At 41.3% G+C, this 17,133-nt stretch overlaps 1 long non-coding RNA gene across 3 annotated transcripts; it reads left to right on the forward strand.

Annotated features, from left to right (window-relative positions):
• The first annotated feature begins 3,040 nt into the window (after positions 1-3,040).
• Positions 3,041-15,643, forward strand: LOC124053778. 3 transcript variants are annotated; one of them, XR_006842228.1, is made up of 4 exons: positions 3,041-3,203; positions 4,596-4,795; positions 11,601-11,693; positions 15,612-15,639. It is a non-coding gene; the product is annotated as an uncharacterized LOC124053778 (long non-coding RNA). The 3 variants fall into 3 exon arrangements; XR_006842227.1 differs by lacking the exon at positions 11,601-11,693 and having other exon boundaries at positions 3,042-3,203; positions 15,612-15,643; XR_006842226.1 differs by lacking the exons at positions 11,601-11,693; positions 15,612-15,639 and adding an exon at positions 8,066-8,269 and having other exon boundaries at positions 3,042-3,203.
• The last annotated feature ends 1,490 nt before the right edge of the window (positions 15,644-17,133 follow it).

Genomic DNA, 17,133 nt, shown 5'->3' on the forward strand with positions numbered 1-17,133 from the left:
CTCTTCCGTTCATTTCAGTTAATGGCAGTTCTTCCTAAGCGTTCAAGCACTGAAGCAGTGTCATCACTCACTCAGTGAGAAGCGGGCTTATGATTGGGAGGTTGTCGATTTAATTCCTTAGAAAGGCAGGAAGAATTACCACCATTTGAGCAAGGCCCTTAACCCCTGCTAGTCCGACTGTGTTTGCCCTTGGCAGCATCAAGGTGTGCGTGTGATCAGGGTGTTCCTGCAAAGAAAAGGCTTCCTCTCAATGAACCTTCTCGGAATAAATAAAGGTTAAAAATAAAAAGCAGGTCGGGGACAGACCTTTTAATAGAGCTGGTCCCACTTTGTTGTGTTTATTGTGTCTTGATGTGTCCAGGCACCCACAGATTCAGGTGAAAATAAATTAAAATGTAAGACTGCAGTTATATTTCTTATTGGCATTCTGTATGCACTATGTAAACACTCTGAATGTAGCTGTGGCTGAACGATCACATCTCATGCACAGTTCCTGTCCTCATTCAGATCATTTATCTCATGGAAGTAAACAGTATCTCAGAGCTAGGTGCTCCCATCTGACTGAGCCATTACTCTCAGTGCATGTGCTGACAGATCTGAGAGTAATTTCAGGAAGGAGTGACAATGGTCATGGCCATGTGCAAGAATATGATTCCTTCTATTGCATTTCAGTGCTTCTCAAGCACTGAAAGGAATTTTTATGAAGACTGGACGTCTTTAGGACCTCATTTTATTTTATTTTTATGTGACACTACATTGATTAAATCAGACATTTGTCCATTCACTTGTCCACATCACCAGGGACTGAACCTGAGTCATGTGACTGAAGGAAGATCTCCCGAGTTACTGTTCAGTCTTAAAGAATCTAGACAGCAAACTTGGCTGGGGTGCATTTAGAGAAATCATGAATCCCTCCTATAATGTATTCTCCTTCCAGCTGGCCCTTTCGAGGGAAATAAAATCTACAGATGTTGAAAGAAAAAATGAACAAAAAAGCTGCATCGTTAGTTGCCAAACCAGTCCTGGCTGGCTCTCCATTTTCCGGATCAATTTGTCTACAGAGTGGTTTGCTGTCTTCATTTGCATTGTTTTTAACTGGTGTTTGGCTCCTGGGAAAAGATAATCCCACAGTAACAACCGTGTTATCGCATGCAAAAGAGGAACTGTGCTTTTCACACAAACAGAGGGAGGTCAGTGATTGGCTGAGAGACAGCTGTCTCCCAGCCACTGCCTGCCTATCGGTGACCTTGGGCAAACGAGGACGAAGCTGTGTCCTCTCAGCCACCCTACTGCTGTTATCACTGGCAGACACCATATCACCTGTGTGTGTAGGCGAGGGGGAGGCACTGTGTGTGTGTGTGTTTCCTTGTTTCCTTGTCTACGTGCCTGCTTGCATTTGTACAGACTGAGTGCATCTGTCTGTGTGTATTTGTATTCAGGAGTTCCCAGCTTACCACCTGCATATTCATGCTGATAGGGGAGAGGATATTTACCGTGTGTGGGCAACAAAAAGACAGCAAACCTGCTCTCCTGGTGGATGAGGGGATATGTGGGTCATAAATACATACAGTGTGTTCTCTGGTTTGCTGACCTCATGTCTTCCTAACTGCTGACAACAAAGGAATTTTTCAGGAGCAAAACAAAAACCAAAGCAAAACAGACGGTGTCTAAGGTGTTTCTTGCACCCGACGTGCTTAAAGTCCCGCAAGCAGCCTAAGGAATGCATGTAAATCCACACCTACTTTGCAAATTTAATGAGACGTTTTGTATGCTTTTGTATGGTGATTAATAGACTCTTTTCAGCATGTGGTCCTCCAGCTGAACACATATACAGGGACTGAATTCATAGCTCTAAGAATATGTTCAGACTTGTCCCTTTTAACCTGTTCAGGGAATTGAACCTTGATTTTCATTTTTGCCAGTACTTTTCCCAGTCTGCTTCATCTCTACAGCAGTACTAAAGTCTATTCTGCGCTTTCAGTTTTTAATTCTATTTCCAGATATGGGATGCACTGAAAAATGGCTGAGGTAAACTTGCACAAATGCCAGCTAAATGTTCAATAATCTCTTCCCCTCATCAGCTATCTAATCACAACCATTACTGGGCATGGCAGGCTATCAAGCTCGCATGAGTGCTCTAATATGAGCTATACGCAGCATTTAAAGATGTTTCAGGGTTGTGTCATTAGGAACTCTTTGAATTACCAGTGCTCTTCATCATCATCTTCTTCTTCTTCCTTCTCCCTTGAAAACTGCCATGGAGTGTATAAAGATAAACTAAACTTTGCACCAAAATCAACATTTCACCAAAATGCATAAGACAGCTGAGTAGAAATGTTCGGACGACCTAACGGGAATCACGAACTCCAACATTTTTTGACACCAGACTGTCCACATCAAATCTTCAGACTGTCCTGCACAAACGATCCATCCTGATTATAGTGGCCCTTTGTCACTATCCGCGCACGCTGGTTGTTTGACTGGCTTGTACGCGTGCCTGTGTAGGTGTATGCAGGCACGCGTACAAGCCAGTCAAACAACCAGCGTGCGCGGATAGTGACAAAGGGCCACTATATTAGTCAAAAACTGTGTGGATTCCCCAGCGTGCACCACTACCCTGATTAACCCACCTCCCTATATAGATACAAACCATGGCCTAATCAAGATACTGCCACCTACTGGCAGAAATGCATACAACACTTGTGAAGAAAGAAAATAACCAATTTGGCTCCTACACTGATTTTTGAACCATCACAAGCACATCAAAATGTTTAACTGTTAAACATCACTGAAGACTGATACTGAAAATTCTCATTAAATAAATCTGTAGTCTTCTTAAAAAAAAAATCATGGTAGATGTAAATGAAATGCGATACATTTCAGATTTAAAAAAAACAAACAAAAACAAATTGACAATATTTTCAATTCCACCTGCATGTAAATTACTGCAGTTTCCTCTTCTGACACACCTGATTCAAATGATCACCTCTGCCTGATAACGACCTGTTCATTGGAATCAGGAGTCCTTGAGCAGGGAAACATCTAGAAATCCAGTCCTGTGGTTTGCAGGTTGATCTGACTGCAACACGAGAATGTAAAAACTTGTTGTAGAAACCTTAGCTGTGGGCTGGAGAACTGATTCCAGAGAGGACAAAGTTGGTCCCAGCAAGGCAGGAAGTGTAGAGTATTTTATATAAGCTGAGGTAAGTAAGACACTCCAGTTTGAGTTTTATCTGAAATCTTGCTGTTTTCCTGAAGCTACACAGAAAACACTGAAACTAGGTTGTACGTTCACCTAATGTGTTTTTAATTATAAACTGGTATACCAATTTTATCAAAATCCAAAGTGTTCAAAATTAAACATGTAAACGAAACACTATAAATAATAATATGAAGAAATCCAGCATAAAGCCATACAGTATTATCTTATAATAGAACCATGAGATGGTGAAATAATTTTTAAGGCTCATCATATTTCATCTCACTTTTTTCACAATTAATTGCTGGTAGTTTTTATGTAATTCCTGCAGTTAATAAATCAAAATGTTTTATTTTATAATACCACTTTTTTCAGCCTCCCAAAAGCAAGAGCCAATCACATCAATAGCTTTGTGGTGGCATTTTGCTTTTATTCCACAAATGAATCTTTCATAAAATGAAAACAACCTGCAATATGATCAGTTACTGAAAGATGCAGGACTATATTTTACTTTTTTATTTTACTTACTGACTATACTTCACATAATCACTTATGTCACAGTTTCTTGGCTTAACATTACCAGTACCACCTGCTTAAGAATTAATATTATAATATAACATATACACATGCTTTTTACCACATTGCAGATTCTTTAAATGATTTAAATTGTGCATTGCTCACGTGGCTATAAAAACATGGATGTGCTATTGGGTGCACTTCTTTTCCTGTTTGTGCATTACCCCATCAAGTGTCCATTAGTGGGACAGGGTGAAACCAGCACCAGAGCCCTGTAAGGTTCTGTCCAATAATGCAAAGCAAACACTGATCCACTTGTAAACACACATCTCAAACTTGTGGTCAGAATTTTCACAGGATGCCTTCTGTGTTGATGTGTATTCCTACAGTTAAATGGGCCAGTGGAAAAAAATGTATTCAAGTGTCTGCAGCCCTTTTTCACTGGATTTTGTTTCCTCTTTGCCTTAAAAAACCCTTACTTACTTTTGCTTTTTGATGAGATGAAGTTTGAGAATCTGAATGTGCAAATCTTCAAGAACCCTGAATCCTCCTAATTTAACTAGTCGCCACCTTAAAGTGACAAGCAGCATGAATGAGCAAAGAACTGTGCAGTTTCTGTGCTGGATGTTGATGTTCCTGGATGTTTTGCTGAAAAAGGCCAGTCGTCATGGGTGTTATTGTTTTTGATGACTTTGGGGAAGTTCCGTGACTGACTAATCTACTTTTCACTGTTATGACTTCACGCCTCCTAAGTGCTACAACCACAATCTGCCATCATCCTATAAACCTGATCTCACCACCGTAAAACAACATTTTCTTTGGTCTCTCAGATAACACAAACCATTCTCAAACCCATTTTTGTTTTTGTTTGTTTTTGCAGCTGTCAGCTCGCAGCGTGGCCGACTATCGTTACCCCCCCGTCCACCCCCGTCTTTTTCCCAGACAATCCACTTGCTTGTACTTTTCCATGGCTGGTGGTTTCTATGGCAACAAAAGGGGAGGAGGAGGAGGAGGATGAGGCAGGGGCTTGACAGAGTACTGTCAAGCAGACAGCACAGGGGCGGCTGGGATCCTCACAAGGTAGGAGAATACCCACAGGGAAGAGTGCAAGGGGAAAAAAAAACAGGGAGTGGGTAGAGATGGCGAGAGTTCAACAGAAACAAAGCTGCATCGTTCAATGTTTTAGTCTTATACTTAGATCTGTACTGTCTAACTTTGTCAATGTTATGCAATCAGTTATATCTGGTTGCTCATTGGGCTTTTATTCCAGCGAAATTGAGGTAGTACCAAACCTATGTGTGACATTTTACTGAAGAATAACAATGAGCTCACCACACAGTTTAGGAGCAACCCGACCAACACACACCCTTCAGCCCCAACATTAAAACCACTGACAGATGAAGTGATTAACATTAATCATCTCTTTATAATGCAATGTTCTGCGGGGAAACCTTGGCTTGTGGCAATCATGTGGATGTCCTGTGACACACACCACCCAGAAGTTCTGTGTGCTGTTTTGGCAACACGAGGGGAGCTACAAAACATTAAACAAGTGGTATGAATGTTGTGGCTGGTGGGTAAAGGTGTGCCAGTTGCTGCTGTTTTGCATGTTGGTTTACTGAATGGAACGGTGGGGTGCTGTATTTACATCATTACTGGTATAATGGACAGCTGTGTCTCAGGATGTAGAGTGGTTGTCCACCATTCAGAAGGTTGGTGGTTCAGTCCCTGGCCCCTGTATCCTTGGGCAATATATGGTTGCTCCATTGTTGTGTGAGTGTTCATGTGAATGTTTTTCGCTCCTGATGAGCGGGTGGCACCTTGCATGGTATGTTCTGCCATCAGTCTGATGAATGGGATTGTGATTGATTGTGATTGTGTGAATGGGTAAATGCTTGAGCTGTGCTTTTGAGTGGTCAGGCAGACTAGAGGAGCTCTGTATGAGCACAGTGCATTTACCATAAGTAATGCAAAGGCTAGCTGAGGACATGTGATTGGCTGAAGGGCGTCAGGGTGAGGACTAGAGACAACAGTACAAACATTAAAAAGTGACATTATGTCATTAAAAAAGGAGATTTGGAAAATCATGTTTTGAAAGAAAAAGCACAACAAATGACTACTAAAATGTACAACTAAAAAAGATGTACTACTACCTCTCTGAGATACTGCAAGTACTATGCTAAACACACACTTCCAACCCCCCTTCTAGCCATCCAGATCTGTGTTGGGGTCTGAGGAGCTTTTTACATGAACAGGAAGTGAAGGCAACATGTGACAGCCACTGGCCAGCAGGCAGCTGTCGGACAGCAGCGCTGAACACTTTAGAAATAGATCAGAGAGAGCCGACACACAGCCATACTTGTATTAGGGATACACAAAGAAGAAAGGAAGCAGAGGGCCAGCCACAGCCATTTCCTCTTTTACTGAGTGGGATAATTAGGGAAGTAAAGTCATTAATTTGCTTTGCAGCTCTGGTTGCACCCTCTATAAACAGTCTGGTGTTTCTGTATGTGTGTGCACGTGCACTCAGACGTTTTGCATTTCCACTACAGCTGTCTCTGTCCATCATAACCAACCAGGCGCTTGTGTTGGCTGCATGCATAGAAACTCGCAGTGTTTGACAGGTAGAGAGGGGGAGGATAGAGGTGGAAGAGCAGGGAGGAAAAAGGATGATCTGAGGAACCCGTCTGCAGCCTGAACCAGTCAGTGAGAATATAACCCCAGGGTGCAGGAACACAGGCTATAGCACTTTGCTAGCAGTCCGGAATACAGCTAGATACATCACAGATAAGAGCTAACACCTCCAGGCTGTTGCCAGCACTTAGTTCTGGCTGGAAGACAGCAGAGATCTGTTTTAAAAGCTCTCTTCTGGGATCCTATTGAAAGATCCATCATTTAGTTACTGTTATCTGTGCTGTGGTCAGCGGAGGCCTTGCTCCAATCAATATTTCATCGCAGTCCTCCATGAAGCAGAGGTGGCCAAATGAAGAAGCAGCTTGTCTGCTCTTTGCCTTTGTCACACGTGATTGTGATCAGAAGCAGGCAGGCGCACACTGAGAGGAAGAGATGTTGGAGATAGGAGGTGAATACAGCTGTCTAACCTGGGCTTGAACTAAACAGATGTATTGGCTTTTGCTGGCAGTTTTTGGGAACTGTCTGCATACATTACACAAAGAAAAAAGTCGCCAATATCCTTGAAGGAAGACAAAACAAAGGACGCTTGGGATGACAAAAGTTAGTGTCTTCATTATTAACATTTTGCAACAAACATTGCAAGTTATAGCAACAGGAGACCAAAGGAAATGCACTGTTAGCTTGAATAATATTACAAATATTACAAAAAATTCACAGCAGTAATGAGGTTGGAGACATTCTATTTTTTTTCCTTGTCAAATACAATGAAAAGCCCAAAACCTTCAGCGCAGTCTGTGTTTATTTGTGTCACCAGACAATGAACCAGCTGTACATACATTAGCTGTCTGTACAGCAACCCATGTAGCATCAGTGTGTGTGTGTGTGTGTGTGTGTGTGAGAGAGAGAGAGAGATAGCTCATCCTCTTTCCTTTCGTCTCACACCTTTTCCCATCTTGTCCCTGCAAATTTCTGTACTGTTGAACTCCTAAAGCCCTGGGATGAGTTCACATTGTTGCACTGATGCGTTTTTTCCTTGGTTTTCATGGCCCTGACAAATCTGTGGATTTGTGCCCTTATTGAATTTAACTGCACCTTACCTGACATTCTGAATAAATCTGAACAAGTAATGCGTGTGTGCCCAAAGCCTGTTATTCCTCTTTGTCGGAGCTCCACTGTTGCCCGTAAACTACTAAAACACATCAATGAGCCACACTGTTGAACACACACAATGTAATTTATTTTGGCTCAACCCCACATACATCATGCCAGAAAAGTGTTCAAATGACAGCTGTTTCAGGACATTTCTTAGTCTTTTTGAAAAATCAAAATGTTCATTTGGAGCCAATCAGCTTGTGACTGAGCAGAGTAGGGACCTTAACAACAATGCAGACTAATGCAGTGACTTTGGTGTTTTCAAGAGGTAAACTGAAAATTGCCTCAAAACCTTTAATTTATTTTCCCTGATGCAATACAGTGACAAATTGAGGGAACATTTTTGTGGGAAGAACATATTATACTGTGTCATCACTGCCAACTGGGGACAGATTTGTCTTGTCAGCAGTGCAGACTTTGAAGACTCTCACCGATTTTATTCATGAACTCAAGATAAGACGAGTGAGAAATAATGGGAGCTTTGGACTGAAACTAAAAGCAATAGGTTTTTATTTCATCTGTGTCCCTGACTCCATTAAAAACATCATCAGCGTGTGTTTACAGTTACTGTCAGCTGGAGTCATCAAACATGTGGCCAGCAGTTGTTCATCCCCAGCGCACATCACAGCATGCAGAGGACTGGGTGCCACATTGTCCAAACATGTGTGGTCTGCATGTGAGTGAGTGTGGAACCTGACCTCTTGCAAAATGTGCGAAAACCACATCCAACACCTCATTCCACATTAGAATAAAAATGACTTGAATGAATATAGTCTCGAGATTCCTTGTTGTCAGCCATGACTCCTCCACACCACTGTTTTTAATGAGACAAAATACCCAGAAAACGTGACATGTGCTGCAAGGCGACGCCTGACTCACCAGATCAGTCATCTGACTCTCCTTTGATCACTCAGGAAGTATGGAGGCCTGCTGTTACTTTATCACCCTCATTAATTTCTTATCAGACACACAGTGGCCATTTTTCCTGCAACAGAATCACAGGAAACATGATGACTTATGAGGATGTGGTCACTGCTGTGCTTGTGCGGCAAATTCCTCTGAAGAGGACGGCTTGTGATTGACTGCAGAGGAGCGTCTGCAAGTTTGCAAGTTCACTGACATAATGTTTTTAATCTACTTCATATGAGTAAACTTATTTTAAGTAAATTCACATCTTAGCTTTGTTTTGAGTTCAGCTTTTTGTGAATTTCATCAGTGAAAAATTAATTTATTACAAAGGATAAAACGTCTAATTTTGAGCAGGGCTTTTTTGAGCCTGAATTGAGCATTTTTATGTCAGTTATATAGTGGCTAGTGTCACACCATAAAGATTATGTAGTTAGGATGTTAGTTTCTGATATAATTACTTACAATTGCCACTGTGAGATTTCACCTGAAATCTTGTGGCTCCACCTGCCTCTCCTGCTGTCTTTGCCCTGTTAAGCCCAGTTAATCTACATGGTCTGTGGCACCACGGATGGATTATAATGACCATGAACCCTAGACACCCTAGAAATTTACCAAGGACACCTACCTGCTTACCCCTGTACCCACACACATGCAAATCGTACATGCACCCTGTGTGTGTGTTCTCCCCAAGCAGCCACAGTCTGCAAAATAGCACAAGGCAACACGCAACCACGTTCTTTTGAAGTTCTATTTGTTATTTCATCATGTTCCACCTCCCGCTCTCTTCTGGCTTTTGAAGATAAGTCATTGATTGTCTGAGTTACAATTCAGTGGCCATGAGTGACATCATGTTCATGCGTCTCTGTGTTGACCTTGTCCATTTTTAATACTGGACACTTGCAATAAAGAATGTTCTTCTTTGCAATTGCTGACAGGAAGGTTGCAGTCGATGACAAACACAACACAGGAGCTATTTAACACGTACTGTACTGTACTGCAAGTGTTGGAAAAATGTTACCGGGAAGCTACATAATGGGTAGCTTGAGTGGAATATCGTTAACCTTCATGTGCTGATAACAGCTCATGTACCACTTCTTCGGTCTGAGAGTGCTTCTCACAGGCAAGGTTGTGATTTCCTGAAGTTCTTGCAGGTAACCAGCAGCAAAAATGTAACATTGCAGGTTAATATCCATAAAAGGGTGAGAATTTATCAAGTGTGGCCATTTAGAGATTTCTGTTGCTTGAGACAGATGATATCATGTCGCACATATATGAGGGAGGAAAAAAAAAAACTTAAAAGGAATTTGTCTGTCTGGTTTCAGTGTCCAGTGATGTCACATCACATCCACATCTGTGTCATTTCTCTCATTCTCTGCCAGCCTCCAATCTTGCTGTCATTTTATTTGGGTTTGCGTGTTGATGGGGACTTGAGTCCTTTGCTCTCAGTAGTGTGCAGGAAACAAGAGCCATCATTGTGCGTCCTACCACTGTGCAGTACAGCCTTGATCCACAGACGCCGGAGTTCAGCGCTGCAGCTGTTGTTCGCCGTTTTCGTTTTTGTTGCACGATTAAATTCTCACTGTCCTGTCACTGGTCACCCCCGGTATCAGGACTTAGTTTTGAATTTGGCAAGTTTCAGATTCATGAGAAGCCGGGATTATTACACCTCTGTGGACCTTGCCGGTTAGGATGTGCGTTTGTGTTTAGAATTCAGTGGACAGGAACTCGTGCTAAAACGTCAAAGCAAAATTGTTAAATAATTCGAAAGCAGGCGCAAGAAAAGAAATGGTTACATAGGATTATTGTGGAGTCAAATTCAAGCCCACATCCAAAGTTTTCAGTTTCTCAATAAGCAATGGGTTAGAATTGTTATTCTTTAATTCATGCTTTCATGCTTTGAGCATCAGCCACTTAACCTGGTGGTGTTTGTGCCATTTTGTCTTATCGCCCTGTATGATATGAGATGGATTATGAAAAGATGTTTTTTTTTATAGGCTGAGTAATGCTCCAGCATGCCTATTAAACTGACCTTTGTCTGTAAAATCAGTGTCCATCTGTCTGTAACATCTTCACAGCAATCACTTTCAGTACCTCACAAATTAGCCTCTTCAGGGAGCCAATGCTTGTTCTTGTTCCAGAAATCTCCATGAATCAGATCTTACAATAATCAGTCTAATCAGTCTCTGAGGCTCAGTGAACTCGATGCAGGTGAGTTTAGTAGGGTTCAACCCCCAAAACCAATCATCTCAAATTATTAACCCTTGGTTCAGGGCTCAGGGATTTCAATTTTGGATAGGCCAAAGTAAGATGGGTCTTTTAATTACAAATATTAATCTTGTTTGCCTTCCTAAAATAAAAAACACTAATATCTTTATGCTTTGGAGGGTCACTAGCACATCTGGTGGTTTATGACACAAATCTTTTTCTAAAGCGTTTTCATTGCTGAGATTTCTTATCATTTACCAGTGACAGTTTGTGTTAATTACAAGCGGCACATGCAGGTAAATTGCTCCCAACGTGAAAATGAAACCTAGCTTCCCATCTATCATGTTTATGTTTTGCTGTGGATGGGGTAGACCGATACATCCACTCATTTAGAATGTTGACATTTTAATTCTATTGAAGGAAATACTTGCTTGTTTAAATGATCTGGCTGATTATTATTTGTTCAGGTTGACTGCAGGGAGAGAGAAATATTGAATGCTGCTTGCTTTCAGGGCAACATGGAGACAATCAAGTTGAATTCAGCTCTACCTCTTGTTTTGAATGTGCTGTTTTCTTGGCTCAGTAGGAAATACATTTAGAGCTATGAAATTAGACAGTGACTGCATCTCCATTAAACTGTTGATACACTCATTCTACACAGCTGGAAACTGAAGTGACTCTTTAAAGGTACTGGATGCCTGTTGTGCCATAACAATGAATTTTATGGCTGTAGTCTACAGTGTCAGACATTTTTCAAGCAAGTTTTTTTTGGCGAGCATCTTTAGCTAAACAGCCTCTGCACTGTGCCATGTAAGCACAGGCTTATTCCGAAGGAAAATGGCCTGTTTTGATTGGCCCATAAACCAATTCATACATGTTTTCTTTTACTTTTCAAAAGGGGTATTTTTATGTTTTTTTAAATTGCACATTTAATGTTAATTTTGATCATTAAAAACAGAAGTTAAGAAATTTCTTGTTTTCCCAGGGTAGCACGGTGGTCGCCTCATAGCAAGAGGTCCCGTAGTCAACTGGGATAGGCTCCAGCTCCCCCAGCCCCTGTGACTCTGACATATAAGAGGTATAGAAAATGAATGAATGTTCTCCCAATCATTTAGTGTGGACCAGTTGTACATCTAGGTGAGCACATCTAGGTAGGCCTACCCACAATGCTTCATGTAATTAAGGTGCAGCCACAGTCACTAGTGTTGCAAAACACATTTTCTCCACAGTCCACACATTATTGATGCCCTAAAAAATTACACTTAACAACTCAAATGCCTCAGTTTGCTGAAATGTTTACATTAGTCTAGGAATTGTGATTATTTTTTAGAGCAATATTGTATATATAATAATTGCATTTGAGTCTGTTTTTGCACACCTTCATGTGAATTATGATGTCTCAGTCCAAATATGTGGCTGATATGACTTATCACAAGAACTTCATCTATCCAAGCATACGAAACACATGATCATATTGTTTGCATATCTGACATAAGCAATACTTTAGAAGTAACACACAATAAGTGTCAACTCAGTCTTCTGGACCAGATTCCTTTGAAAACAGAAGACCTACGTATCATTTCCAGATGTGATTAACAGTATGAAAGGACAAAGAACAGAGGAAGAGTCAGCTCAGAGTCCAAAGAGTTAAAAATCTTTTCTGGCTATAAATGTGCTTGGCAGTTAAAGTCATTTTTACCTCCATTAGGAAGGTCATGTTTGTGTTGTTTGTCTGCATGTTGGCAGGCTCGAGAGAGCAGCAGTGGTCGAGCGAGCTTAACAGTGAATGAAGAGAGGGAGTGGCATTAGTGACAACAAAGCAGTATATCAGCGAAATAAAACATTATAGTCTGATTGTTTCATGGCAGTTATATTCTAAAGCAGCAGTTTCTATTTCCACTATAAATTCCACCAGAAGTACCACTGTAACAGAATGTGTGGCTATTTTGGTCAACAACACTTTAAAGAATAGAACATCTAAAATTTCTGCAATCAGGTGGTGGCCTGTGATCAGATTCGGATCAGTTCAGGAGGCCTTTGACGTGACAAAGTTGTGGATCCCTGTCTGCATACACACCGTGAGCACCAAACTTCTCAAGTTAGTAACGCTGCTTCATTATATTTTAACAGCACAAAACTTGTAGTTCAACTTGATGATTCAGTGAAGGTGAAATGAAAGCTTTGTTTGGTTTCCCATCACAGAAATGTCTGCAGGCACAAGTTGACCTTCAGGCTGAGTCACAGCTGGATAGAAAAGTTATATTATAATATATAATGTGTTTCTACACATCAAATACTGGAACAGTAGAACTCAAACTGGCAAGTGGTCAATGCCAACATCCCCAAATGACTTTATGTAACTTCCATTTTACCCTGTGAACATTGGCACAGCTCACTAATAGGCAGCCTGATGAGAGACTGGAAGTTTCTAGAACATTTTGCGCCTGTGGGATGAACTATGCTGTCTCTGGTTGGTGTATCACTTTCTCCAAAATCCACAGTCAGAATTAAGGAAGAAGTGCAGAAGCATAGACACCAGGGAAGCCTGTGTGTGTGTGTGTGTGTGTGTGTGTGAGAGAGAGAGAGAGAGAGAGAGAGAGAGAGAGAGCAGGCAGGCAGGCAGGCATGCGAGGAGAGTCCGAATGTTGGATGTGGCTGGCAAGGTAATTAACATTTTCCTAGCATCAGCGGCTGGAGCTCAGGGCTAAAATGATCTGCAGAGACCTCGACAGTCATAATGAAGTCCAAACACTTCCTCACTGGCAAAGAATTGAAACTTGAAGAGAATGAACAGACTTTGCTATCGGGAAAATCTTCTACTTTATGTTGAATAGTCCATTAAAAAATCAGAAGGTTTCACTGAAAGGCGCTGACGTTACCTGGCCATTTAGTTGGAGAACCTTTAGTAACCCGTGGGTGTACAGATACTGTTATTACCTTGATATGGGGAAATGATGATTCTCAAGTGAGTTCTGGACCAACTTTTTCTGATTTATAAGCAATTTTATAAACATTTATTCATGTTGGACACTGGCAACAATAATAATCCTCAGAATGTATTAGTTAGACTGAATCCAAATACTAAAGACAGCAGACACGAAGCGGAGAGGATGAGTGAGGGAAGAGAAGGAAACCGAAACGACGTAATTTGAAAATACAGGAATGAATGGATATTTGGCCTCATTTTTGGCAGAAAAAAGATTTATTTTGGTCTGGCAGGGGTTTCTGTGGGCAGCGTGCCGGACAGGTACAATTAAAGGGGAAATGCTGTGCATCATGTCTGTGTGTTCAGATTCACGCCTCTCACCAACTTTCTGCCACTGCCAGCGAAGCCTGGTGAATTATTGACTTGTTGACATTTTAAATTTGGTTTATATAAGTTATAGGTGTTGAGAGTGGGAGAGTGAGAGTCTGTTTTTTATATAATACTGTATTCATCAATTTTAGTGGCCTGACTATTTTATAGTTAGCTTTTAATTAGGCCACATTATACATTTTTGACTACATGACTTCATAAATATTTTTATGAGTACCGTTGGGGGGGAGCCTGAAATCTGATAAATGTCATTACCATTGACTGCTTTGTTCTAGAAGTTGTGCTTAAGACGGTAAATAATTTCATTCAGGTTATTCTTCATCTCGTTTCCCCTTGGGTTAATAATCACTGAGCCCCAAATGGATGCCTCAGCAGCAATAATCCAAAACCGTCCGACCTGTCATCTGACACATCTTTGGTTTGGTTGTGAACGAGAGCTCCAGCAGAACCAGAACCCTCGTGTGTTCTTCCCAGTCGCGTCCCGTGATTTCCGATGTCGAGGTCTCGCTTTCTCATCTATCATATTCTGAGATAAATGATTTAGCAGAGCTTAGTTTATCTGAAGGTGACCTTGCCTCACAGTTCCTGTTCTTATCAGCCTGTCAAATGTGGGGGCCATTTTTCAGTTTCCAAGCTGGCAGCAAGAGATTTAGCAGTTTTTCTTCCTGTGTTGTTTTTGTACATTTTTCATGTTCAAAAGGAATTTTAAGATGTTTGATGGGATATATTTCAGCTCTTTATTCGACTAAAGCTTAGTCGTGCAGATGAATGAGTCAGGACTTTAAACGCACTAAGGGCATGACTCAAATAACTTCCCCCCCTGCCTCCTGAACACCAAAAAGATTTTTGTTCAATTGTGCAGTCAAGACAAGTTGTATTTAATGATGCAACAGCTGACGACACCACCATCATAGACCAGATTACAGAGAGACAGCTGGAATATTGAGCTGAGTGTTGATTTTAGAAAGAAGGAGGGAAAGGCACACTCCACTGTCTGTATCAGTGGATCTGAGGTGACAGTGAGCCTTCAAAATAACCATCCTGGCTGGAAACATCACAAACTGGCACAGTTTGTGCATGGCCAAGTAGGTGATTAAAATCTATTCCATTTGCAATATTCCAAAAAGTAATTTGGTATTATATCATAAACTCAGTCTTGGTTTATTCTTCAGAGCTTTTTCTGCAGACAAAGTGTACCTGCACACATCTTCATTTCTCAGGTTCTCCTCTGTTTTTCAAGCGCAGCCATGTCCTCTAGCATGTGTCACATGTGGCCTTACAATCAGGCCTTGCAGACATGTTCACAGCTTGAATTCTGGTAACACCTGCTGCTGTATGTGCAAGGTGTTGACTTAAACTCTGCACTTTGATTCCTGCAGTTTGTCAAGGAAAAGTTTTGTTAGAATTTTCATTTTTTTATTTTTAATTACATTATTAAACTGAGGGTGCAATGCATGCTTTGGCATCCTCATAGAACAGTGTCCTCTCCTGCAGAATCTTGTTTATGAAACTGTTTATGATGTGAATCTGTGCATCACATATTATTGGACCATTGATTGTGTTGTTTTCTGTTGATGAAGGACAATGGATTTGGAAATGCACATGAGTACAGCTGATTTGTCCAATAGTAATGGGTAGTCCAGCAGTTGCCTAAAACTAAATGTACTCTGGTGTTAACAGGATGAAGAACTGACGAGTACACAACCTGTACTTGCAGGTAAGTTGGAATGGGATGAGACTGTTTTGTCTCTGATCTAAGTTGAGGTTCCGGCATACAGGTTTTCAGCAATCTGTCGCTGTAATCGAAAACGGCCAAAAAGGCCCCTTGTTAAACTCTGCAACAAATCTGCTCGACCTTTAAATACATGATCTCTCCTCAAGGCTTGCTGGTCCAATGCATGGAGCAGAAGCAAATTGAATCTATGTTGAACTACGTATACATATAGAAATATTGTCATTCAGGCCAGGGCTAATCACTCTTAATAAGTGTAATCATTTAAAACTATTAAATGGGGGGAAAAAAAACAATAGAGCATTTTTCTTCTGAATTTTCACTGAATAAATTGCTTTTTCATCATTATTACTAATCGTTCACAGTACAAAACACACAAGTTGTTTTACGTGCGTATTGGTTAGAATGTGGTCGAGGGATGGTTAGGTGGTTATACTTACCTGAGAACAAGACTCTGTGTTAACCCGCTGTAGTCCAGAATTCAGACTGCCCTGAGGGAGAAGCACACGGGAGGGTGACATATTTGTTCCTGACTGACTTGGCTGAGGAATTCAACATTCCTTTGGACAAACATGTTTACAGTTGCCTTATTTACCAAAGTGGAATGCATTGAAAGAGAACAAAAGAAGTAAACGAGCAAAGCGCTCAGTTGTTGTGAATGCCGTAGTTAAAAATGAGCAAAAAAAAAATCCATGCAGGCAGTGCATCTTTCATGCACCTCTGGGCTTTTTATTTAACTGCAACACTGCCTCATCCAGAAATGCAAAACAGCATGGTGATGGTGTGTTTGACAGCAACCGTGCTGCAGACAATGGACTCCATCCGCCTGTCCCCGGGGCCTCGCTGCTGCGTTACTCTGCATCATTGATTAGGCTCAGAGATGAAGCCATTGGAGGACCACCCATTTGTGTCCCTGCTGCTGCCGCTGCTGCTGTTTATGATCAGTGCAATCCCTCACACACACACACACACGCACACACACACTGCTTCCAGTCCCCTAGAGGAGCCGAGAGAGGCTTGTTCCAGTACACAGGACTACCCACTGGTGTGAGATTTGACCGTCTGGTCCTCTGGTCTAGGCTGAAACAAAACCAGCTAATGCTAGCTGTTAGCTAGACCTCCTCCTTTCTATAAAGTGAGACAAACACATCGCACTCAATGTGTAACACTGTACACAGCTCAGAGAAAGGACCCAAAAAGCACGACTCTGGGTCAGAAATTCTCACAGTATTTAATGGGGCAGCACAAAGTCGGCACATGGTTAGACAGTCAAAACACGCAAACAAATGCAATGCGCAATTACCGATAACAGGAGTCCAATAAACCAGGTAGACAAAACGCTAAGGCGAATGCTGGAAGGTATGACGCTAAAGTACATGACGAATTGGCAGGCAACACAGGTATATATATATATATATATATATATATATATATAGACCATAGGTAATAAAACACGGGTGGGACTAATCA

Source organism: Scatophagus argus, chromosome 22, assembly GCF_020382885.2.
Source record: "Scatophagus argus isolate fScaArg1 chromosome 22, fScaArg1.pri, whole genome shotgun sequence".
In the NCBI taxonomy this organism is placed as follows: domain Eukaryota; kingdom Metazoa; phylum Chordata; class Actinopteri; family Scatophagidae; genus Scatophagus; species Scatophagus argus.